The sequence below is a fragment of the Castor canadensis genome, chromosome 11 (assembly GCF_047511655.1).
Source record: "Castor canadensis chromosome 11, mCasCan1.hap1v2, whole genome shotgun sequence".
NCBI lineage: Eukaryota > Metazoa > Chordata > Mammalia > Rodentia > Castoridae > Castor > Castor canadensis.
The window spans coordinates 51,390,812-51,416,891 of NC_133396.1; the positions used below are offsets into that span (position 1 = coordinate 51,390,812).

The following is a 26,080-nucleotide window of genomic DNA, read 5'->3' on the forward strand; positions in this document are numbered from 1 at the left end:
GATAAGCTGCAAGTTTTAAAAAGAGCTGGACACAGATAAAGAGGTGAGGAGCTAATATACAGGACAGACAGGAAGTGAGTTGGACAGCAAGGGATTGGGCTGGCCTAGAGAGGTGGGGGAGGGCCTGCTACACCCTACAATGGAGCCCCTCCCTACCATGTACAAGGTCAGAGGAGACATTCCTGCACTCATCCAAGCCATTCCTCCTTCCCAGCCCCCTTTAAAGCATGCCACCCTCCCTCTCAGTCTCTCAATTCATACTCATGACAATTCCTTGAACTTAGCAGCCCTATTCCCACTTTACAGATGAGGAAACTGAGGCAGCACACAGCAGAACCGGGATTTAAATCCAGTTTCGCCAAGCCCAGAGTGCGTAAGCATTCTTGTAGAGAAGGGTGCAGGATAAACTGGATGCTTCGCCATTGACCAAAGCATCCACAGGGACAGGGACTGGAATGGGCACTCTCATCTGCCCTAACACTGATTTGGAGGTTGGTTATGATTGGACAATGAGGCAGAGGGACTGGGGCTGGTCCATGGGTGTATTTCAGAAGAAGAAATGGATGGCAGTGCAAGCAGGGATTTCTCTGGAATAGGAGAGGAGGGTTTCAAGGGAGGAAGGGCCTCAGGGGAAGATTAGCAAGAATGCAGGTAAAGGCTGCAAGTCCAGGAGAAAAGAATTGCCTAGTAAAGGAGGGCCTGGAAGCTGGGCACTAGTGGCAGGAGCACAGAGATGAGGGCAACCAGGCTGGTAGAGCCAGCACAGGCAAGTGCTCTGGGATAACTGAGAGCCAAGCCCAGGAGTGGGGATTCCTAAGGATTTCTCATGAGAAAGGGGCCACTCAAAGGGTTTCTTAGGCTGGGCGCTGGTGGCTCACACCTGTAATCCTAGCTACTCAGGAGGCAGAGATCAGGAGGATTGTGATCCTGTCACCAGAGGATGGTTGAGAGGGCTCCCACAAGTTCTCAGTTTCCACGCAAAATCACAGGTCCTTGAGATCCACAAACATTGAAAAGCATTTTAAGGTATCTCACAACAAGGAGTCTCACCAGATAAAAGTTTTAGCAAGGATTTATTTTAGTATAACAGGATAAAGTATAGGCGGGGTGGGGGGGGTCAGGAAGAGAGAGAAACATTTCCTGTTCCCCACGCAGGAAATGGGAGCAAAGACTCCAAATGGTGCTCCCCAACTCTTAGTTTTATAGTGGAGAGCTGGGTGAATACACGTGATCAAAGATAATGGGCTCTGTGGCTGAGATGGCTGACAGGGAGGGGTCACCCTTCCAAATCATACCCTAAATCAGAGATGCTTTAGAACTTCCCTTTCCTAGATGTGGTTATTTCTCCACCCATCCCAGGATCCTTGCAGCTCTTAACATCTCAGGAGGAAAGCAGAAGCAGGTAGCTCCTCTTTGTCTCCCTGTTTCTGTAACTTAGCATCTAAAAGATGGGGGGGCCTTCTGCTCTGGCTATCCTTGTTCCAGTGTCAGAGTCTGGTCCTTTAAATACTGATTAAAGTAAGTTTCACTGTCTCCTCATCTATCTATCCTATCTCATTTCCCCCCTAAACTTTGGTCCTTTTTAATCTTAAAAGGGGTACAGAGGGGTGACAGTCCATCTTCTATAGCTGAGATTGGGCACTGACCCTACCTAAAAAGGGAACCAAAAAAGTTTTCCTAATAATTTAGGAGGTAACAAGGGAAATTCAGTTGGCAGAAAATTTAGTTGAAGGGTTGTCAGGATCAGGACCAAGAAACATCAAGTTATTCTTTTACTAAAAGAGAAATCAAAGAGAAGTTAGTAAGCCATCCTTTAAAGTAAAAAAAAAAAAATTATGTGGCTAAAGCTAATAGGATTCTTAAGAAGAATCATAATGACATTGAGGAAATGTATAAAGTGTATAGCTTTAACATGCTGAAAACATTCAGAGGCTTCTATAAAGATGGCGACCCCTATCCATCTGCTGTCCATTTTGGATGATAATGGTTAAGTCAACTGGTAGGTTATGAAATATCTTAATATGATTTTTGTTCGGGGGGTCCTGGATAGAATAATTCATGTTAGACCCCCCCCACAGGTCATCCTTAATTGCCTGTGAGGTCACTCAGTGTTCCCCTGCAAGGGTAAAGTTGTTCATAGTGCCCACCACAGTTATAATATGCCCATAAGCAAAGGTTATTTTGTAAAGTTACAGTAGTAGCCTCACAATCAAATATAAAGAAAGTTCCACCTTTACTGAAAACAAGTGCTGCTCCTTGAATTATAGCTCCCCTAAATACTTTTTTGTATTATAGCTGGGATAATCCTGTAGGCCTTGAGATGGGGTAGGGGAGAGGAATGACTCCAGCCCTGAGTGTCTTCTATTCTATAACAAGTCACATTTGCTTACTGCAGTAAGACTCCAGTTTGAAAAGGACCTTAAAACAAGTTTAGAATCTGACCTACTACATCTGAGCCATAGAGAACAAAGTTTTAGTCTCTAGCATTAGAGTAAATGTTATCCCTTGCAAAAAGTAAAATTAAAGTAATAATAATTAATAATTGTATTAAATCCAATAGATTTAATTTCTAGGAATAAAACCTCTAATTAAATTGTCTATCCAAAATACCTACACATAAGGACCAGTTCTTTTTAACCTCTTGGCTTTACTTTGGAAAGGCTGGCAGGAATGACTTTTTTATTGGTGGGTTAGATACAGGGTCTCACACAGTTTAGGCTGGCCTGGAACTTAGCCTCCCAATCACTGGGATTACAGGCGTACACCACCATCCCAGCATGGCTTTATTCTGACAACTTTCCCCTTGTTTTTCAACACTTTCCTACTGAAGATATCCACTGACCAATCACTCTGGTCTGGCTTTAATTGTCCCTTGTTGCCAGGGATCCCCCGGATATTTTGATGTGATCCCATGTAAGGCGACACAAAAGATAGGTTGAGCGTCAATACCAATAAAACCCTTTCTGTGGCCAATTTAAGCCACAGAAGAGATGAGGAGGAAGGTGATGTGGATACTCTGAAGATGTGAAGGGCAACTTCATATAGATCCCCAAAGCAGGCATATCCCTACCTGGCAAAGGAAACTATTACCTCTTCTTGGCCATATTGATTGGTCTGTATCACATGCCCAGCCAATAAGAGCTTCCTCTGGGATTTTAGCTAAAACCATCAGGAAAACACCCCTTCTGCTTCTGAATTTGTAGGTACCAAGGACCATGGAAACCTAGAGCTACCAGGAGCCGTCTTTACACGTCCAGTTCAGATCAGCTCAGAAATCGGGGACCAGAGCCAGGTAGGTCAGCCTAGCACTACTGTAGGTTTTTCTTTCTTTTTTTTGCGGGGGAGGGCTGAGGGGACACAGGGATGCTAGGATGGAACCCAGGGTCTTGTACTTGTTAGGTTAGCACTCTGCCCCTGAGTATATTACCCCGACCTTGTAGATTTCTTTTCTTTTCTGTTTGGTGGCACTGGGGTTTGAACTCAGGATCTCATACTTGCTAGCCAGACCATTCTACCACGTGAGCCATTCTGCAAGCCCTTATTTTTTTTTTTTTTTATGGCACGGGGGTTTGAACTCAGCCTACACCTTGAACCACACCACTAGCCCTTTTTTGTGAGGGTTTTTTTTTCTTTTTTTTTTTTTGAGATAGGGTCTTGTGAACTATTTGCCAGGTCCGACTTCAAAACTTGATCCTCTTGATTTCTGACTCCTGAGTAGCTAGGATTATAGGTGTGAATGACTAGCACCCAATACTCAGTAAATTTCTCAAAGACCACATCCATTTGTCTCAGAGTTGTCTATTGAGGAAAAAAAAACCCAAAGTTTTTTCCTTTTTTGTTTCCAGTTTTTTTCTTTCATTTATTCACTCTTTCTTTTTGTTTCTTTGTTTTTTATGTCTTTTTAAATGAGGTAGATATTTTAGAAATGATTATAAAAATATCTACCTTTTTTTTTTGAGACAATATCTCACTGTGTAGCCCTGTCAGGCTTTGAACTCAAGATCCTCCTGCATTGCTGGGATTACAGGTATGGACCAGCATGCCCGGCTCATGTACATGTTTTCCAAAAACCTAAACAATACTCTTCAAAAATTCAAAAATCAAGGTTGCCTCAGGCATGGTGGCACATGCCCAATACTCCCAGAGGCTGAGACCAGAGGATTGCTAGTTCAAGGCCAGCCTGGACTATATATCAAAACCCTGCTATGTCTTGGTTAAAAAAAAAAAAAAAAGCTGAGCACCCATGGTACATCCCTATAAGCCTAGCTACTTGGGAGACTCAGATCAGGAGGATTGTGGTTCCAGACCAGCCAAGACAAATAGTTCATAAGACCCCATCTCCAAAATAACCACAGCAAAATGGACTGGAGGTGTGGCTCAAGTGGTAGAGCACCTGCTTTGCAAGCTTGATGTTCTGAGTTCAAACCCCATCCCACCATCAAAAAAAACCAAACCAACAAAACAAAGAAAAATTCTCAAGGTCACAAACACAAGAAAGACTAAAAAACTGCCACAGACAGGAGGAGATTAAGAAGACATAGGGGAACCAGATGCCGGTGGCTTTACCTATGATATGGAATCCTGAATAAGTCCATAGCTGAAAAAAGGAGGTTGAGGGTTGAGTGCATGAGGGCTTACACTGAAAAACAAGTCTGCCTCCTGTAGTCCTCCCTAGAATCACGGTGTCACAGAGATTCTCATGATAATTGTACAGCCATGACTCCCCCACCTCCTCCCTCCCGTTTTATTGGTTTTTTTTTTTTTTTGGTGGGACTGGGATTTGAACTCAGGGCTTTGTGCTTACAAAGCAGGTGCTCTCTTACGTGAACCACACCTCTAGTCTATTTTGCTCCAGTTACTTTAGAGATGGAGGTCTTGTGCACTATTTGCCCAAGCTGGCCTCAAACGGTGATTCTCCTGATCTCAGGCTCCCAAGCAGCTAGTGGCACCCAGTTTTCTTTCTTTCTTTCTTTTTAGGTGCTGGGGATTGAACCCAGGGCTTCACACATGCTAAATATAAACTCTATCATGTTAGGCTTATCAAGTATCACAAAGAGTGCTTACACAAGCCAAGAGGGATACACAGAGTATCACTAGGTAACAGAATCTTATGAGGCCAACACAGTATATGCAGTGCGCCACTGACCCAAATGTCAGGATGCAGTGCATAACTGTACATATCTACCCCCTCCACCCCACATGAACAGAGACTCCCCTGCACACTGGCTCGAGCCTCTCCACCTACCAGTACACCTCCTGGAAATTCTTCACTTTCTTTCTTCTTTTCCCTTGCTCCTTCTTTTCCTCCCTCTTTCCGTTCCTCCCTTCTTTCCTGATTTTTGTGCTGGGGATGGGATCCAGACCCTTGTCCATGACCGGCAAGTGCTCTACCCCTAAGCCACACACCGGCCTAACTGCCTTATTCTTAATGCCGTCGTGTATTCAACCAGCCCCCATGGGATGACATACACCATCACCTGCAGTCTCTTTCTCGAGACAATGCTGCAAGCAACATGTGTCCTTGATCGCATCTCTCTTTGCCTCCTGTGAAAGTGTCTGCAAGGTAAGTTTCCAGAAGAGCAATTCCATAGTCCTAATCTCTAGGTGACTGTCAGGTCAGGCATCTCCCACCTGCATTGGGTTCAGAGGCCCAAAGGCAGGATTGCCACAGGTGAGAACGGGCATCAGCCAACTCCTAGCTACCTGGAGGGGTCCTCCTCTGGATTAGCTGCTGGCATTGATCCACTCTTTGTGGATCATCTACAACAATGGCATCTTCAAAAATCTGTTCAGTAATTCTCACTTCTGAGAGCCTGGAGCTGCCTGGGGTGGTGGCCTTTCTATGCCTTACCTTTGATTCTCTGAGCTACTCCACTTGTTTCAACTAACTTTCTCTCTCTCTCTCTCTCTCATTAATTAACTGGAACTGGAATCCATCTCTATTGCTCCAGAGCAAAGAACTTTACCTAATAACCTAACACCTTCTCCATTTCTGTTTTTAGTCATGTACAAAATCAACAAACAGCAGACCACACACTGTGCCCACATTTACACTGTTAGTGAGCAATTGTAAGACCTCACAGCTGTGCCAACCCTCTATCCTGCTGAGGTTGTCTCCATTCCTTCTTGAGATTGACTCAGTTCTAAATAAATATTTGCTGATGTCATGCTAAATACGTTGGGAGTGCCCTCCCAAACATGTTTTATGTGTAGTAATAAATCACTTCCTGCTTGTATTCCAAAAACATCGCAGAAATAGATTGAAGACTTGCCACCATGCTGGGAACTGTCCCCTACACCCTGTGGCCCCTGGCCTGCATCACAGTTTTCTGCAAGCATCAGCTGATAATTTGGGGCAAAAAGTACAAATCAAGATTGAGAGGACTAACTGGGCCAGTGGCCTACACCTGTAATCCTAGGAAGGCTGAGATCAGGAGGATCACAGTTTGAGGCCAGCCTGGGCACATAGTTGGCAAGATCCTCATCTCCAAAATAATCAGAGCAAAATGGGCTGGTGGAGTGGCTCAAGTGGTAGAGCACCTGCATAGCAAGTGTGAGACCCTGAGTTCAAACCCCAGTACTGCCAAAAAAAAAAAAAAGACAGAGATGACAGTCAACTCTCTGGGTGTGTGGTTGCCACCAATGCCAAGGGCATGAACTTAGAAGTCAGAAAGCCAAGGTTCAAACCCTAGCTCCTGAGCTCATGAATTGATGTCACCTTCTTCAGGCCTACATCCTCCAAACTGTTACATGGGGTTTGTAACCCTGACATGGCACCCTCGTGCCTTAAAGAGGCCATATATACTGGTTGAAAATTCAGGTCCTGGGAAGGAGGTCTGGGTTCAGATCCACTCAGTCACTTCCCAGCTGTGTGACTGGGGACATGTCATTGCTCCTCTCTGAGCCTTGAAATACCCATTTCACCCTGCTGAGCTGATGGATGGAAAGCAGTCAGGAGAGGAACTCACGAACTCCCACCTCAGGGTGGCAGAGGAATGTCGTCCAGAGGCTGGACTCTGTGCACAGGAATGGCTCAAGGCCGAGATTGATAAAGCAGAGTGTCAGGCCTACCAGTCAATCTGGAAACCTTGGAGCACTTCCTCCACCTTCACCCCTGCCCTCCATTCAACCATTGCTGTCTGAACTCCTACTCCATGATGCGGGGAACCTGGAACTGAGGCCACAGGTCTGTCCCAGGGCCCGTTGGCTGTGGGGGAAGTTGGCACAGACATAGATATTAATAGCCAGGATATCAAGGTCAAAAAAGAAGACAAGAGGTTAGTGACTCAAGGAGTGAGAAAATGCAAAGGTCAGGGAATTTTAGTCCAAAAAAAGAGCAGTTTCCCCGGTTTCTTTTTTGCCTTTTTCTCCCTTCCTTGATCTCCTCCTTCCTCCCTCTCTTTCTCTTTTTCCTTCTCCCTCTCTCCCTTTCTTCCTTCTTTGCCTCCATTACTTTCTTTAATCCAAAAGAAATTCAAGTTGAGGACATACAGCAAATATTATTAATAATTTTTATAAATGTGCTTAGCTTAGAGGTACTGAACAGAAGATGAGAACAAAATCGCATCTCCATTCTCTCCATCAGGGCTGCTAAATGTGAGCCACCCACGTGCCCCAGCAAAGACAGCTGGCACCTCCCCCCCACCCCGGCCCCTCCCAACCTTGCTCTCATGTCTTCCATTGAATAGATGGGGAAACTGAGCTCCAGTGTGAGTAAGGGTGGCCTGCTGGCTCATCTGCTGGCACTGATTCCAGACATCCTCCACCAAAATTCCACTCACCCTCTGTGGTCCCTGGCATAGCCTGCTGGTGCCCACTTCTGAGCTGCTGTGTGTGCAGTTCCCCCTACCTGAAATGCCCTCTCTGTTCCACTTAGGCCACATCTTAACAGGCTTTGAGATTCAGGGAGGCATCCCACTCTGGGAGTCTTCTTTGATAGCCAAGACAGGAGCCTTCTCTGGCTGCTCATTCTGTCAGCACCTTCCCCTGGATGGTGACACTCCATATAGGTTCTGTCACCCTGTGGGATGGCATCTCCTCAAGGCAGTGCTAGAACCAGTTCTTACTTATCTGTGTCTCTGACTTTTCAAGGTCCTGGCCACGGATAACAATGCCTGAGTGTGTGCTGAGTCAAAGCAGGAAAGGCAGGACACCCTGGTGGAGCTATCCTATAGACACAGTTTAGCTGAGCTCCTCACACAATGTCATCACAGGCTGAGGACAAAGCAGACCCCAGAGCTGAGTTCCAGTCTCATGGATGACCACATGAGAACTTGATGCTGGACATCAGAGGGGCTGATGTGACCTCATTTGGTCTTCCTGGCATGCCCCTGCCAGTCAGGACAGGGCCTTGTCCCAGCCACTTGCCTCTCCTTTGGTACCAGAGCCCAGACAGACTCATGCCTGGGCCTGAAGTCACCCAGCAGGTCAGAGCAGAGCCAGAGATTCAGCATCCCTATGCAGTGAAGAATTGAGCTCCCAAAATGCAGCTGTGCCCCAAGTGGAGGCATCAGAAGCCCAGGCTGCAATCTGGCTGCCTCTGCAGAGGGCAGGAGTTCCCAGGGCCTTGTCAAGTGGCTTGGCTAGCTCCAGCCACAAGCGTGTGGCCCTCACTTCCACTTCTGAGACACAGGAGCTGAGGGCTCACTCAGCTCACCCCCCTTCCTGAGAGCCTAAGAACCTGAGTCACAGCCACCCTGTCAGCCTGGGCCTGGGTTCCGGCCCCCGCACCACCCCTACCACACCCTGGGGCGCCTCCAAACTTCGCTGCACTTCTGTTTTCATGTCGATGATGGAGCGGCATGGAAGTGCTAACCTAATTGGGTGACTTGAGGATTGAGCAGGTGAGGAAGGTCCATCTTCTGTACACAGTCACAGCACATAGGTACCTGGTGATAGCGACACTTACATAGAAAACATTGTGTCATCCCTCTCCTGAGGGATCCCTCTCCATAAATATTGCATTTACCCTGTACAGCAACCCAGGGAAGAAGGCACCCCATCTTACTGATGAGAAAACTGAGGCACAGGATGGTGAAGTCACTTGCCCCTGGTCACAAATGGACTAGTGGCTGGTAGACTGGGGTTTTGAGTTTAGAAACCATGCTCCAACCCCCACAAGCGGAGGCCCTCAGGGCCTTTCCTATGTGCCCTGCAGCATGCTGGGAACTTGACAGTCTTCAACATGTCCATTTCACAGGTGGGTATGTGCTCAGGTTTGAATATGGTGAGTTCCCTCCAAAACACATGCTAAACTCTGACTGTGGGGAAGTGGGGCCTTGAAGGTGGGATTTGGTCAAAACAGGGACTAACACCCTTCCCGCAGAACTGGGTTAATTCTCCAGTAGTGAGTGTCTTCTCTCTCCAGCGCAGAGGGTTGTGGGAAAGTGAGACAGACCTTCATGTTTGCCCTCCCACTCTCCACCAAGAGCTAACACAGCATGAGGCATATACCAATGATGACAGTACTGTGACTGTGGACTTCCCTGCCTCCAGAACCGTAAGCCAGTAAATGTCTGTTCTTTTAACTTACCTGGTCCCAAGTATCCTGTTACAGCAACAGGAAGCAGACTAAGACAGAGAGAGGATGAGGCTTGTCATAGAGCGTCAGAGCCAGCATTCCAACCCATTTCCCATCCTGGCTCAGAGTGACCTTCCGGCTCCTCAGTCCCCCCTTGCTCTGTCACACTTGCTCTGTCCCTGGGAGTGACTTGTCTGCTCGCCCCTCCTGATTCAGCTAGGCTCATAGAGAGGACCTGGAACTCTCCAGGCCCCGAGGGGCAGGGCATGGGGGCAATTTGGAGGATGGGCTTACAGCCAAAGAAGCCTGCTTCTAATTCTAGTGTTCTACCTCCTAGCTATGAGGCCTTGACTGAGTTCCCACAAGGTGCCTCAGTTTCCCCATTATCAACAGAGATGACTCAGGGTGTAGGGACCCAGAACATTAGCAAGGGCTCTGCTTATATTGAGGCTGCTGTTCTGGCTGTCCAGAGTGGGTTACCCTCATTTCCTGGGAGGGAGAATGTTTCCAAACAAAGTAGGTTTCCTAAAGTCAAATTCTTCCCTTGCTCAGTCCTCTACCCTCACCCTGAATTCAAGGCAGTATGTCTGACCTCACTCACATCTCCAGGATTGCCATCTGCCAGTCCCTCCTTGCAAGTCTCTCATGCTGCTGTGTGTGCCAAGAATGCCCTCCCTCCAGCCACCCGTCCTGCTGGGAAATGCCTCCTGGTCCCTCAGAGCCAAATGGAAGGGGAACATCTGAGAAGCCGTTTGACCTCCCAGGCAGAAGTGGTCACTCTCCCTGAGGGATTCTTTGGTCACAGCGTTATCTTGGCTTACAGTCATCTTCTGCTGCTCCTGCCTCTCCTTCTAGGACAGGCCTGCAGGCCAAAGCACTGCAATGAATCATGTCCCACTCCCCAAGGATGGGGGTGTGGGGGCTCAGGGTGGAGCTCATAGCATGGGAGGGATGAATGGATGGAGGTCCTCAACCTCAGAAATGACTGGGGATGGGGGGAGCTAACAAAGGCGAGTGTGAATGAGTGCCTATATTGTGGACAACTGGCTCTCAGGGCTGGGGGAATCTGAGGGGTGGGAGGAATATGATGTAGAACTTGAACGGGAGCTATCCTGCCCAAGGGGCCAGGGAGCTGATTTGTTTACTGCCAGCTTCCACCAGGTCCCTCGGTGATGTGGTGGTGCTGCTGGACCATAGGGGAAACTGTCTAGCACCTTCAGACAGGCAGGGCCCAGGACACTCCAGCTGCTAGAGAAACCCCTAGACAGAGTCACTGGGTGCTCCTAGCTGGAAGCCTTCAGGTTGGTGTGCAAGTGACCAGTAAGCACCTGGGGGAAAGTGTATCTCCTACAGTGAATGAATGAAGCATCCTAGAAAGAGCCAAGTAGCTACACGCTCTGAGCAGATACAGCCTTTCTGCTTGTATGACCCTGGACTAGCCACCTTCCCTATCTGAACCTGGTTTCCCTTTCAACAAAGCAGCACGCCAGCCCCAGCCTCCCAGCAGATAAACGGTGGGTGGTCTCTGGAAAGTGAAAAGGGGCCAACTAGGCTCCCAGCACCAGGAGGCAGGACATGCACCAGTGAGGGCTCTCTGTGGGTGAGGAAGCCACAGGAGGCAGGCACAGTGCCCAGGTTGGAACCACAAGGACCGGGGAGAAACCACATCATGGCCACCACAGCCTCCACCATCCCACGGGGACTTCCGCTGCTGCCTCTACCTAGAGCAAGGCCCCTGGGGGAGGCTGGCAGCTGCTGTGTGTGTGGCAGGGGGTCTGCTTTCAAGGGCCACGGAGATCCCAGGGGTTGATAGCTCATGGTCCTTTATCACCAGTCCCATTCCAGTGTCACCACTTAGAAGTTTGGGCAAGTCACTGCCTCCCAGCTCTTTTCTGGCCTCAGGGATCAGACGGAGCTAACTTTCCCCGGATCCCTTCTGAAGACTGGAATAGGGCCTTCCAGCATCTTCTCCAGGCCCCTGGCCCCTTTTCAGGATCTTGTTCCCCACGGAATTACCTGGCCTTCCCTCTCAGCTTAAGCCATCTCAGCAGTTGCTCCTTCTCTCCTCAGGGAAGCAAAGCCCTGACAGGTCACCTCCCCAGACTGGCCAGGCCCCCTTCGCATCCCTCCTGGAACTCTTTCCCCTGGCTAAGTCCAGTCTGTGAGACTACAGGCTAGTCCTTCGTAACCCCTCCCCCAGCAAAATGTACCAGCACGTAAACTTACCTTGCCTCCTGCGCAGCCCCAGGGCCTGGTGCAGGATCCAGCGCACAGTAAGTGCTCAATAAACGTTTATTAACTAAATAACTGTCTGAAACGTTTGTCCTTGGTTAGTGTCTTGCTCTTTTGGTCTAGAATTAAATGCCACTTCCTCCAAGAAGCCACCCCCCCCCCACCTCCGATTGCTTCCCTGGTTCTCTTTTGGGTTCCCAGGACCTCTCCTGCCCTCCTTCCCTTTCCCTCTTCGCAAACTGCTGGAGGATTTGGGAGTAGCTACCCGGTAATCCGGCCCCGCCCCCGCCCCTTACAAAGCCATGGCCAAGGAATGCAAGGCCGGAAGAAGAGGAAGAGGAAAGAGGCCCAGATGCATCAAGAAGAGTCCAGACACCGGCGGGAGCTTCTCCGAGGTCCCCCGCACTCGCAGCGGCCGGAAGGAGGTGGAGGAGGGCCGGGCGGGGCGCTGGCCGGAGCTCGGGGCGGTGACATGCGGCCCCGCGGGGGTGGCGGGGGTCTGGTATTTCCTGAGGCCGGGCAGGAAATGCTCGGGGCGGCGCTGGGCGGGCCGGTGGGCGGGATGGCCTGGGAGGCCCGGGCGCCCCGCACTGGGCTTTGCGGCCATGTCTGCGCGCCCCGCGCATCCACCAGGTGAGTTCAGTGTCTGTCCTACAGCGCAGGAAACTGAGGCTCCGAGAGGACCATGGCCTCTCCGGATCCCAGTGCCTCCCTCCCACACCGGGGCGGCATCACCTCCATTCCCGCTGGTGGCTCGGGGCTGGGCTCCCCGGACCGCGCGCAGCGACGCGGAGACGGAGAAGAGGCGGTTGCAGGATCCACGCCCGCGCACCACACAGCGCCGCCCCCGCCCTGCTGCGGCAGCAGGTGCCAGCCACATCACTCAAGGGAGACGAGGCCCGAGAAGGGGGTGTTCGCCCATTTATTTACATCCTTATTCACTCCCTCCTGCGAACACAGGAGTCCAAGAATCCATCTTTGATTGGTGCCGTCTCCCCGAGTTTGAATCCTGCCTGCACCGCCGACTAGCTGTAGGACTTTAGGACAAGTCACTTTGTTCCTCTGGGCTGCAGTTCCCTCTGAAGGCTGGGGATTAGAGCAGGAGAGAGAAGTCAATGAGTTGATCTGTGTAAATAAATTCTGTGCCTGGCACCAAGTGTGCAACCTGTGTTGCATCTGCATTCACATTTAAGATGGGAAGGAGCCAGTTGCGGTGTCTCAAGCCTGTAATCTCAACTATTTGGAAGGCAAAAGGCTAGGGAGACTCCACCATCTCAATCAATAAGCCAGGTGTGGTAGTACATGCCTGTGGTCCAAGCTACTGGGGAGAATGAGTATAATTAAGAAGAATCCAGGACTGAGGCTAGTGGGGTGGCTCAAGTGTTAGAGCACGTGCCTCATAAGGCCCTGAGTTCAAACCCCAGTACTGCCAAAAAGAGAAGCTGGAAGATGGGAAGGAAAAGAAACGATTAAATTTAGGGTTGAGGGTTAATATTTGACTTTTTTATGATGGAAAAATAATTTCTAGCAGGGCGCCGGTGGCTCATGCGTGTAATCCTAGCTACTCTGGAGGTAGAGATCAGGATAGCAGTTCCAAGCCAGCCTCAGCAAATAGTTCTTGTGACCCTATCTTGAAAATCCCCATCACAAAAATAGGGCTGGTGGAGTGGCTCAAGGTGAAGGCCCTGAGTTCAAGCCCCAGTACTGCAAAAAAAAAAAAAAAAAAACCTCAGAGCTTGGCTTGTACACCATTCTTTGCCTGGGATTTTGTACTTTACTTTGTTGTGTGGCTCAAAATCTTTGGCCCTTACACTTTCTGTATCTCTTATGCAAAACTGACTGGAAGCAGGTGGAGTATAATGAATAATTATAATCATAAAGCTCTGACTCCTTGTCACAATAAGTGATAGGTTCAAGATGTAAGAGTTCAAGAGTGAGGTAGGGTTTGTATCAGCACAGCTGTGGCTGCAATAACGCTGTGTAACAAACCACCCTGGAGCTAAGAAGCTTAACACAACAATCATTTAATTCTCTGATGCATTGCAGATGGGTTGAGGGTCAGCTGACCTTGGCTGGGTGTGGCTGGGTGCCTCTGCTACAGGCTGGGCATTGATACAGCCTCTGGGTTGGGCTCTGGCTGCCCCAAGTATCTCCTTTTGGGGCTAGGCTGAATGGCTGGCAGCAGTGCATTGGGTCAATCTTCTTAAAACAGAAGCACAGAAAGGCCGCCCCATTGAGCAAGCATGCTTCCAGCCTCTCGTATCATCATATCAGCTGCCATCTTGTTCCATTGACCAAAGTACGTCACCTGGCTGAGCCCAACATAAGAGGCTGGGAGTGCACTGTGCCACACACTATCCTCACCAACTGGCTGATCTCCCATTCTCATTTCTTAGAAGGGTCCAGGGAAAGGTGACCCACGGTGGGTCAAGGCTGAAACCTAGCAGGGCATTCTGACTTCTCAGCTCCTTTGCATAGCCCCAAGCTGTCTCCCCTACAGCCTGCTGATTGCCCTGGGGTGGGACCAGCTCTGAAAGTGGAACTACATGTGGAAGAACCAAGGCTTTGGACTCACAAAGACCTCAGTACTCTCCCTACTCCCCACAGACAGCAGTGGGGTCTTGAGCCAGAACACTCCCTGAAACTGGTTCTGCAGGTGAGGAAACTGGGTCAAGACACTTAGGGAAGCAATCCAGGGTACCCTTTCCCCTGGCTCCCTCCCCTGGCCCCCAGTCCCTCTTGTCCCTTAGGATGAGGCCACCTTAGTTTCCCCAGCACTGCAGAGACCAGAAGCCTCCCAGAAGTGTAGGGGGTCCTCTCAGGCTTGACTTCAACCTTCAACCTTCAGGGACTCCGTGACCCTTGGGTGACATCACTGGTAATCTATCATTATAGCCTATTCTGCAGGTGCAGAGAAGAGGGCTGTGTGGGCCCCGGGGAGAGCACCTGAGAAAGGATGAAGCCACATCCAGGAGCTGGGTGGCCCAGAGCTGGGTGGGCAGATCAGGGTAGGGCATGGTTGGGCAGCCCACTGGGAAAGGCACCAACATCCCTGGCATGGTATCAGGTTCTGATGTGTTACACCGAAAAAAAAAGACCCAGAAGGGTAGGCGGGGATGACTCAACACGCCAGCACAGGTTTTATTTGGGAGTGGGAAACCACTGAGGGGGTCTCCAGCAGACGCTGGAGCCCACTGTCACTTAGAGACTGGAGGTAGTTATAGGAGATCAGTGAGAGAAGTCCCAGGAAGATTGCTGGGTGGGAAAATCCTCAGTGAGCCCTCAGACCTTTCTGAGATAATGGCTTAAGGGAGGGTGGAGAGTTTCTAGTAAGCCACCTGTGTGTGGGATGGGGTCCAGTCCCAACATGGCTGCCCTATGTTCACCCCAACATGAGGCTGGGAAGGGTCTAGCCCAGTCTCCCCTCCTCTGGGGAGCCTCACCTGGCTGGCCAGGTGGCAGCTGTGTGCAAGCACTCAGTTCTCAGTGTGAGTGAGGGATCTGGGAGTCAGCTTTCTCAAATGTCACCTCCCTCATATTTTTCAGGACACCATCAAAGGTAGGGTGGGAAGCCTACCTTCACCCTGCTGGTAAAGACCCTCCTCCGGACTCCAAAAACCCCTCTCTGGCCTCAGTCTCCCCATCCTGTCCCCTGTCCCGTTCCATACAGAACCATGGAGACCTGGACGTGACCCGCAGTGCCCTCTGCCGGCCACTTCCGGGACTGTCTAGAGACCCAGCTCTGCCCGGACTACGGTGGGAGGTGCCAAGGGTCCAGAGGTCTCAATGAGGCTGGAATCCCACCAAGAGCAGCATCCAGAGAGGGGTCTCGACTTGAAGCCGTAGATCCTGCCCAAGTCCCTGTGGCACCTTCTCTCTTGCGTGTGACCCGAGTGAAATCACCTTCCCTCTCCATAGTCTGAGCTTGCACTTCTGCAAATGTGAATATTTGTTCCACAAGTATTTCCTGAGGCCTTGAGAATAAAGTCACTTCCTCAGGAAGCTGACAGAGAGCTGACAGGCAATAAACAAACCCAAAGCATAGTGTCAGGTAGATAGCACTGGTGGGACTTCGAATAATCCCAGAGGTGAGCAGATCAGTGCTGGATGCTGAGGGAGACCTCGAAGGGAGGCAGGGAGGCCAGGACATCAGTGCCTGCCCACTTGGGGTCAACATGTATACAACACCCCTCCTCACATGTCCGTCACTGGGCCTCCTCCTTTCAGCCCTTGGATCCTCCTCTCTCTGAGTTGTAATGCTGGGGTAGTCAGGTTGCACCCTGGAGCCTCTTCTCTGTCTACACTAATTTTGGGTATGGCCTGAGCAGGTCTTGAAGCGCTAACCATCAGTTATGCTCTGACAATTCTCATGATTGTCCTCAGACCTCTTCTCACTCTGGCTCCTGCCTCCAGCACTGCCACAGCCACAGCCACACACTCATTTTCTCACATGCTGCAAAACTCCAGTCAGCTAATTGCTGGGTGAAAAATTTCTTTCTCTCATGCCTGGCACTGACTTTCCCCAGCAATTCTGGCTTGCTGCACCCTGAGCCCTGACCCCAACACTTTTTTTTTTTTTTTTGTGGTACTGGGTTTGAACTCAGCCCTTGAGCCACTCCACCAGCCCTTTTTTGTGATGGATTTTTTTCAAGATAGAGTCTCGAAAACTATTTGCTCCGACTGGCTTGGAACCACAATCCTGATCTCTTACAGGCTAGGTGTGAGCCACTGGAGGCGGCCAGCTCCCAGCACTCTTCAATGACAGCTCAGAAGTCAGCTGCTCCCCACCTTGGTCCCAGCAGCCTATTCTCCATGCAGTGGGGGTGGGGGTGTCCTGCAGAGAGCTGGCTACCATATCACCTACTGCTGTGCCAGACCCTCTTGGGCTCCCAGCTCACTCAGGGCCAACGTGGGGTGTGTTGGGGGGGCACACAGTCACCCCCTTCAGAGCTGATTCAGATTCCTGGGGTCTGAAGTTTGTGGAATGTAAGAGGCCCTCTGAGAAGAAGAACATAGCATTACCAATATGAAATGAGGTGATCTGGGAGGAAAGTGAGCTCAGAACTACGATAGTAAGATATAAGCTATGAAAATAACTTATAGGTATTCAGGATGTGCCCCCAAAAAATAAAATAAAAATTTAAAAACAATAACAAAAATTTGCTGTTCTGTGCAATCACTTTGGAAAACGGCTTGGCAGGGCTGGTAAAGGAGAACCTTGGGCAACTCTCAGAGCCAGTGCTCCACCTTGCCAACACCCAACAGAAGTGTGTGGGTGTGTACCAAAAAGGCAGTGCTAGAATGTTCCACTACTGATAACAGCTCCAAACTGGAGCAGTGGCTCAGAAAATGATACTCCAAAGTGAAGATCGAAGAGGACAGTCCTCTCTGACTATCAGCCATGCTGTCTTCTGCCCCATCCAGGTGTGAATCCTGCTTATGTTGCTTCCAGCAATGAGATGCTGAGTAAGTCACTTAACTTCTTTTTTTGAGCCACTCAAAAAAAGGGGGCCTTCCCCCCTTTTTTTGTGATAGGTTTTTTTAGACATAGGGACTCTTGAACTATTTGGCCTGGCTGGCTTCAAATCATGATCTTCCTGATCTCTGCCTCCTGAGTAGCTGGGATTACAGGTGGGAGCCCCTGGTGCTGGGCATGTGGATATTTCCATCTTGGTCTTGGCTATTCCAGAAGCTGCTTATCCTTTTGAGGGCTTAGCTCAGGGCTCTCTATGGCTCAGAGCAGCTACTGGGCCAGCTGGGACTCAAGGGGAGGGGAAATAGATTTCACTGTTTTGCTATGGTTTCGATTTTTTTTTTTTGTTCAGTTTTCCTGAGTTTTTTTTTTTTTTTTAGTTTTTTTGGGAGACATCTTTATTTCCATAATGGCTGTACTAATTTACATTCCCACCAAGGGTATACAAGTTTCCTTTTTCTACCTAGTTTTTTTTTTTAATTTATTAATTTTTTTATTATTCATATGTTTCCTGAGTTTTTTGTTGTTTGTTTGTCTTGTGGTACCGGGGTTTGAACTCAGGGCCTACACCTTGATCCATTCCACCAGTCCTTTTTATTTTCAATATATTCGTTGTACAGGGGATTCATTATGACAGTTCCAAATAGGCTTATATTGTACATTGGTTAGATCACCTCCTCCACACCCCACTTAAAGCAATTGCAAGAGGTTTCTTTTTTCTATTTCATATAAGTATATGAAGTCCATCAACCATATACCCTAACCTTAATCTCCTTCATTCACCCTCCCCACTTTCACTAATACCCTCCACACACACTGTACCTACACCAGCCCTTTTTTGTGAAGGGATTTTTTTTTGAGATAGGGTCTCATGAACTATTTTCCCAGGCTGGCTTCAAACCTCAGTCCTCCTGATCTCTGCCTCCTGAGTAACTAGGATTACAGCCATTGACTCCTGGCTTCCTGAGGGTTTTACAAAGCTCCAACATCACTTTATTATTTTTTTCTCAACATCTTGTTATGCAGCTTCCTTGACTCTTTTTGCTCTGATGCCAAAGAGCCAGGTGTTGGCACGGGCCATTGGAAGACTAGCAAATGCTTTGAAGTTCTCCTCCTCTGTGATGACTCTGGCTCTTTCTTTTTTTTAGATAGTCTGAATGGGCATTTCTGGGTCTGTCAATTGGGTAGCCAATTTGAGTTCAGAAAAAGAGCCATCTCCGTTCTTGGGGGTGGAGGGCTTCCTGGGGAAGAGGATGAGCTTGGAGCTGTAGTCCTTTAGCCACTGCACACTGGCTTGCAGGGACTCTGGATTTGTTCTGCTTCTTTGGATCCACAGAGATGCCAATGGTCCAGGCCACTTCTTGTGAATGCTGGCCACCTGCAGCTCCTCCAAGCTGAAGTCCCTGCCAACTCAGACTCTGGTGTGCTACTGCCCTCCCTATGGGCCAGATGGGTCCAGAAGCAGGACACAGGACAATGCAGGGCTGACTGGTTGAACCAGTGGTCACTGCCAGTCCTTATGGAAGTAGGGCTTCAGAATCATGCCATTCCTGCTGGGTGCCATGGTTGTCTCCTGCATGAAGAAAGGCTTTAGTTTGGATTTTGAATGTTATCCAAAGGCCCATGTGTTGAAGGCTTCATCCCCAACTTGTGGCACTATTGGGAGGTGATGGAACCTTTAGGAGGTATGACCCAGTGGGAGAAAGTTAGGTCATTTGGGGGCATGCCCTTAAAGGGGAAATTAGGATTTGGGTCTCTCTCTCTCTCCCTCTCTCTCTCTCTCCCTCTCCCTTTCTTTCTCTCTCTCTCTCTCTCTCTCTCTCTCTTGGTACTGGGGTATGAACTCAGGACCTCTCCATCAGCCCTTTTTTGTGAATTTTTTTTTTTTTGAGATAGGGTCTCAGAAATGACTTGCCACCAGCACCTGGCTCCTGTCTCTCTCTTTGATTCCTGGCCTTCTGGACTGCCATAAGGTGAAGTTTCCTCTGCCACATCTCTGACCATGATGTACTGTGCTGCAAATGGCCCAAAGCAACAGGGACAAGTGACCATAGACTGAAACCTTTGAAGTCATAGCCAAAAACAAACCTTTCTTCATTTTAAGTTGATTCTCTCAGGTATTTTGTCACATTGACCAAATAACACACTTCTTGATGTGGGAATGGTATGTATACATACCATCCATCCATTCCATCTTGGGAGAATGGAAAGGCAGTTCCCTTTTGGGGTGGGAAAGGATATGGGGTTTCCTACATGCTAAGTGCATGCTGTACCACTGAGCAACACCACTGGCCTGGCAATTCCCTGCTGAATGCTCTTTTTTGTGTGGGTGGTACTGGAGTTGGAACTCAGGGCTCTGCACTTGCTAGGCAGGTGCTGTACTACTTGAGCCGCACCTTCAGTACTTTTTGCTCTGGTTACTTTGGAGATAGGATCTGGAGAACTACTTGCCCAAGCCAGCCTGGACTGCAGTCCTACTTATGTTTCCTGCCATTGCTGGGATGATGGACTTGTGCCATCATGCTCAGCTTATTTTTTCACATTGAGATGAGGTCTCACAAACTTTTTTGCCCAGGCTGGTCTGGCATCAAGATCTTCCTGATCTCAGCCTCCCAAGTAACTAAGATTACAGGCGTGAGCCACCAGTGCCCAGCTTCTGAATGTTCTTTCAATTTGTTGAGTACATCCAAGAAAAACCTCTGCAGGTATTAGGGCAACTTTAAATCTTCCCCAAACAGTTTTTCTTCTTTAGGTTTTGTCCCCTTAGTAAGCTGTAAAATGAGTGCACTGGATCTAAACAAAAGTGGTTTTTTTAAATTCTATTTTATTTATTTATTTTGCAGTACTGAAGTTTGAACTCAGAGCTTCAATCTTCCTGATCTTCCTGATCTCTGCCTATGGAGTAGCTAGGATTATATGCACAAACCACTGGCGCCTGGCTAAAAATTCTATTTTAGAATGATGGAGGGGATGCATTCAGCTATGATATATTGTAAAAACTTTGGTCAATGTCACAATGTACTCCCAATACAACAATAATAAAAAAAAATTCTATTTAATTTGCAATTTCTGAACATGCACAGAAATACATTTTATGAAGAATTTGGACTCAGGTCCTTGTGCTTGCAAGGCAGGTGCTCTACTGCTTGAGCCACAGCTCCCTACCCTGCCCCTAGGCCCCAGCTTTTTTTTCCTCTGTGTGTGTGTGTTGGTGCTGGTGGTGCTGGTGGTGCTGGTGGTGGTGATTCTGGGGACCAAACCCAGGGTTTCACTGCATGTGCAACAAGAATAGTTTATATATTTGTTACATCTATCTACTTTTGAATATTTGAAAAATAAGTGGATTGAAGTACAGCAGAAGATATTGGAAAAGTAAGGGTATTGTTTGTGAAACTTTTGTTAAATCTTTATGTGTCTAATGAGTCAAAATATGAATGCTTAAAGTCTTGCTGGTGTAGTGGGGAGGCTCAGTTCACTTGCCTAGCCAGAGGCCCTGGATTCATTCCCACCACAGGAACTCCAAAAGAAAACCAGAATTGTTCTCCGACAGTTTGCTAACTCATCTTTAGAACAAAGTCTTTGTCTTTTTTTTTTTTTTTTTGGTGGTACTGGGGTTTGAATTCAGGTCCTCAGCTTGCTAGGCAGGTGCTGTTTGAGCCACTCCTCCAGCCTTTTTCTTTGTGTGTGTGTGTGTGTGTGTATGTGTTGGGTGTTTTGGAGACAGGGTCTCATGAACTATTTGCCCTGGCTGGCTTCCAGCCTCAATCCTCTTGATCTCTGCTCCTGAGTAGCTAGGATTACAGGTGTGAGCCACCTACTCAGCTGGAACAAAGTCTTGACCAGCCTTTGAGGGAAAATGTTCAACAGCATTTAGTAACATTGTCTTGTTTTTATCCTACTTATTTTCATTGTTATTATCTGTGAATCTTGACATTTTCCACTTAAGAGTAGCCATATGAAAGGTCCTCCTTTAAACAGATTCAACATTTGAAATGTTATTCTCCCCACCCCACTACCACTACTGGAAAGCTGTCTCCAAGGTCCCTTAGAGCAAACCACACAAACAGCAGGCTGCATACACTACCGAGGAGGGTGCTGTTTGTAGCCATTGCACACCAGGTCCCATGGTAAAGGAAGCTGGTCGGCTTAACTGGCTTCACTAAAATGTTACTTTTGTTTTTTCAACTGGTACTGGAGGGGGCAGGAGGGGAGAGGGAAAGGGAGGGGTTAAACTCAGGACTAGGCAGGCTGTCTCCCACTTGAGCCACTTCTTTTGTTTTTAAAAGTCATCTATTTGTGGAATAATCTTAAATTTTGGTGAGTAGTAATAGTTCAGGGAGGGTAGGTAGGGTGACAGGAGAAGAAGCAAGTGAGGGAGACCCTAGGGCTCAGTTTTGCACCATGGCTGGGCTCTGTCTCCAAGTCTGTCTGCAGCCTACCTCCGGCAGTTCCTGCTATCTCTGCCTCAGTCTCTGCGTCTATGGGAACCGGTGAGAGTGGCGACAGTCCCTCTGTTGTGTTCTGTCGGTGTATCCTGGGCACAGAGGGGTAGTGTCCCTACCAGTCTTAGGCAGCCCCCGTCCACTGAACACTCACCTGATTGCGACAAGACCGCGACCTGTAGTTCCGGAAGGTGCCGCAAGAGGGCAGGAGCGGCCGTCGGATGAGGGGTTGCGCTTTGGAGCTGCACAGGTCGAGGGCAAGGTCAACCAGGAGCCCTGGAGACACGCACGTGCTGACGCGCTGCTGCAGGTTCGAACCTAGGTGCCTCTGTCCCTAGGCTAACGTTTTTAATCCTGCACTCCAAAACGAGTCCCAGGTTCATGAACCTGTGGCGGAACTGTGAACCTACCCCATGACCGGGGGCCGGTCAATGAGCTAAAAGAATTTAAGGAGTTTTCATTCAGTTCCTGCCAGATGTAAAGAGTGAAGAGCAGAGAGATGATTTTTAAAAAGGGAGTGGGGGAGGGGAAGAAAAAAGAAAGAAAATATAGAAATAAAGAATTGAAAAGAAAAAGGAGGGCTGGGGGTAGCTCAGTGGCAGAGCATTTGCCTAGCATTTGTGGGGTTCTGGGTTCAATTTCCTGCACCTCAAAAACAAACTACTTATAATTCCATCTGTCACGACCACAGTAGCCAGGCACTGGTGGCTCATGCCTGTAATCCTAGCTGATCAGGAGGATCTGATTCAAAGCCAGCCCTGAGCAAATAGTTCAGGAGACCCTATCTTGGAAAAAAACCCATCACAGAAAAAAGGCTAGCAGAGGGGCTCAAGTGGTAAGAGTACCTTTCTAGCAAGTGTGAGGGTCTGAGTTCAAATCCTAGTGCTGCCAAAAAAATAATAATAAGTAAATAACCACAGCAGGTTTTGGCTTATGGATTTACAGTCTTTTTCTCACTGCAAACTCATATATACAAATATAAATATATGAATACTTGCAAACTCATATATACAAATTCAGTGGTTTGAGAATTGTCATGAAACCTTATTAAAAATTTAAACAATGACTGTTCTATTTTAATTTTATTGTTTGACAGTACTGGGGTTTGAACTCAGGGCTTATGCTTGCTAGGCAGGTGCTATACAGCTTGACAATGCCTCCAGACTGTGATTATTCTTTTTATAAAAATAAAATGTAGTCAGCCAAAAAAAAAAAAAAAAAATCCAAGAAACTTAGAAGAAAAACACAGGAAAAAGGCAATAAACCTCCCAGAATTTGTAGGATTTCACATCTCATAACTATCATTGTGGAATTCTCTCAGCATAGCCTCACTCAGGAGGAGCCATCTGGATGGATGCACAGATAAGGGTTTTTTTTTGTCTTCCTTTGGTTGTACTGGGGTTTGAACTCAGGGCGTACATACTTGCTGGGCAGACACTCTACCACTTGAGCCACTCTGCCAGTTCTTTTTTTTTTGTGTTGGATATTTTCAGGATAGGGTCTCAGGAACTATTTGCCTGGGCTGGCTTCGAAGTATCCTCCTCATCGATGCCTCCTGACTTGCTAAGATTACAGGCATGAACCACCAGCGCCCAGCTCAAATAAAGTTTTTAAGACTGGCATCATAATCCACGCAATATTTCTTCTGTGTACCGCAGTGTATGTGTTTGAAAATTAGTTAATGGACTGTCCAAAGGCAAAACTACAGTAAGCTTAGATATAGACTTAATTTATTTGTTTGGGTTTTTTAATGGTACTGGAATGTGAACTCAGAGCTTCTCCCTTGCTAGGCAGGTGCTCTACCTCTTCACTCCTTCAGCCAAGACCTTACTGTTTTTTGTTCATGGTTCATGAATTGGGTTGGCTTCCACTCTGCAAAATAGAATGTGATCCCCCTCCACACCTCACACCCTCACTGGGCAGCAGTGAGTTTTGTAGGGTTGGAACAAGGAAACAGAGCAATAGAAAAAAGGCAACTGGTGGGCTGGTGGAGTGGATCAAGTGAAGAGTGCCTGCCTAGCAAGTGTGTGACCCAGAGTTCAAACCCCAGTACTATTAAAAAAAAAAAAAAAAAGCCAAATGGTTGACAGCAGGTCCCTTTTTTTGTAGGGCAAATGCAGAGGGGACTTCCTTATTCTGCTGACTCAGGTAGACTGGAATCTGTGTTTTCAGGAAAAGCACGTCTGTTTGGGAATCTGTCTGCTTCCTGAAAGTTTCAGATTGATGATGTGGCATTTAGCATGAGGGACTACATTTTGGTGTGGTCTGGCTTGCTGGGGGTGGTGCGGGAGCTCAGTCCAAGTCGATGGCATTCTGTTGTTTTGCTTAACAGTTCTTTTCCAGGGGAGCAGTTTCAGGTTTCCAGAAAGATGGAGCAGAAGTACAAAGAACTCCCACATATCCTCTGTCACCCACATCTCACAGATCCCACAGGCATTACCTATTACTGACATTTTTTTTTGCAGTACTAGGATTTGAACTCAGGGCCTACACCTTGAGCTACTTCCACCAGCCATTTTTTTTTACAAGGTAGGGTCTTAGAACTATTTGCCTGGGCTGGCTTCGAACCACTATCATCCTGAGTAACTAGGATTACGGGTGTGAGCCACCAGTCCTTGGCTATTACTGACACTTTGCATTGAATGTGACGTTTGTTACAATTGATGAAACTATATGTATACATAGTTATTAAGTAAAGTTATGTTTTTTATCAGAGCTCATTCTTAATGTAGTACACTCTATGGGTTTAATGACCGTGGTTCTATCAATGTGGTATCACACAGAGAAGTTTCATTGCCCTAAAAAAAATGCTCTGAGCCAGGCGCTGGTGGCTCACACCTGTAATCCTAGCTACTTGGGAGGATCTTGGTTTGAGGTCAACCCAGGCAAATAGTTCACCAGACCCCATCCCCAAAGTTACCAGTGCGAAATGGACTGGAGGTTTGGCTCAAGCAGTACAGAGCCTGCTTTGCAAGCTTGAATCCCTGAGTTCAAACCCCAGTCCCATCCTCTGTGCTCTGCCCTAGCCCTTGGTGATCACTAATTTTTTTTTTAAATATATATGTATTCTTATTTTTAATTGGCACATGGTAATCACCCATATTTATGGAGTACAATGTATCATGTATATAGTGTGTAATGATCCAACGACTAGTGACCTCTTTACTGTCTCTACAGTTTCATCTTTTCCAGAATATATTGTTGGAATCCTATAGTCTGAAGCCTTTCCAGATTGGCTTTTTAGTTATGATACGTGTTGAAATTTCCTCCATGTCTTTTCATGGCTTGACAGCTCAATTCTTTTTATTCCTGAATAGTTTCCATTGTTTGGATGGTCCATAGCTTATCTACCCATCCACTTACTGAGAGCCATCTGGCAGTGTGGATAAAGCTGCTATACACATCCATGTGCAGGTTTTGTGTGGACATACATTTTCAGCTCATTTGGGTAGACACCAAGGGGCACGATTGCTGGACCATATGGTAAGAGTATGTTTAGTTTTGTAAGAAACTGCCTGCCTTAGCTTGGACTGCCATAGCAAAATACCATTGTAGACTGGGTTGTTTAAACAATAGAAATTTATTTCTCACAGTTCTGGAGTCTGGAAGTCTGAGGTCAAGGTACAATCAATGTAGGTTTCATTTGGAGACTTTGTTGTTGCTGTTTGTTTATAGACCCTTTCTATCTCATCCTCTTGGGGACCTCGATCACATCCTCTTTCCCTCCACTGTGGGGTGGGGGAGAGATTCTTTGGACATCTGGATCCCTGAGAGGACAGTTGTGAGTCCTGCCTCCTTGTGGAGCCCCTGGCCCCTCCCCACTAGAGGACTCCTTTCTCCTGCCTTCCACCCCTCCTGCTTGGGCCCCTGGTTAGATCCTGTACCAGTCAGCATTCCACAACTATAACAAGTACTTAAGCTAATAAACTTATAAAGAGAAAAGGGTTGTTGTGGTTTACAGTTTTGGAGGTTTCAGTCCATGATCAATTGGTCCTGTTGCTTTTGAACCTGAGGTGAGGCAGCACATTAGGCAGGGAGGGCATGGCAGAGCAGAATTGTTCACTTCATGGCCAGGAGGCAAGAGAGAGGAAGAGGAAGGGGCGGGGTCCCACATCTCCTTTAAGAACACGTCCCCAGCCAGGTGCCAGTGGCTCACACCTGTAATCTAGCTATGAAGGAGGCAGAGATCAGGAGCATTGAGTGGTTTGAAGCCAGCCCAGGCAAATAGTTCAAGAGACCCTATCTTGAAAAACCCTATCACAAAAAATTGGGCTGGTGGAGAGATTCAAGGTGAAGGCCCTGAGTTCAAATCCCAGCACCGCAAAAAAAAAACCATGTCCCCAATGTCCTAAAGACTTTCCCCTAGGTCCCGCCTCTTAATGGCTACAACTGGGAGACCAAGCCTTTAACAGA

General features: G+C 47.9%; 2 protein-coding genes, 1 non-coding gene and 1 pseudogene across 4 annotated transcripts in view; 1 reads left to right on the forward strand and 3 right to left on the reverse strand.

Annotated features, from left to right (window-relative positions):
- The window catches only part of Epn2 (epsin 2), a 95,457-nt gene extending 83,502 nt beyond the window's left edge, over nt 1-11,955 (reverse strand). For both annotated transcript variants that reach the window (XM_074046698.1, XM_074046692.1), the window contains exon 1: nt 11,747-11,955. The gene's annotated coding sequence lies outside the window, so the exon portion shown is untranslated. The remainder of the gene's footprint in view (nt 1-11,746) is intronic.
- Nucleotides 11,956-17,084: 5,129 nt separating this feature from the next.
- Nucleotides 17,085-26,080, forward strand: part of LOC109699723 (GRB2 related adaptor protein) — a 42,635-nt gene continuing 33,639 nt past the window's right edge. The window contains exon 1 of the mRNA XM_074046714.1: nt 17,085-17,218. The gene's annotated coding sequence lies outside the window, so the exon portion shown is untranslated. The remainder of the gene's footprint in view (nt 17,219-26,080) is intronic.
- On the reverse strand, nt 18,214-18,789 carry LOC109699714 (large ribosomal subunit protein eL13 pseudogene; annotated as a pseudogene).
- Nucleotides 21,253-21,385, reverse strand: LOC141414405 (small nucleolar RNA SNORA70). Its single transcript, XR_012439441.1, has one exon. It is a non-coding gene; the product is annotated as a small nucleolar RNA SNORA70 (small nucleolar RNA).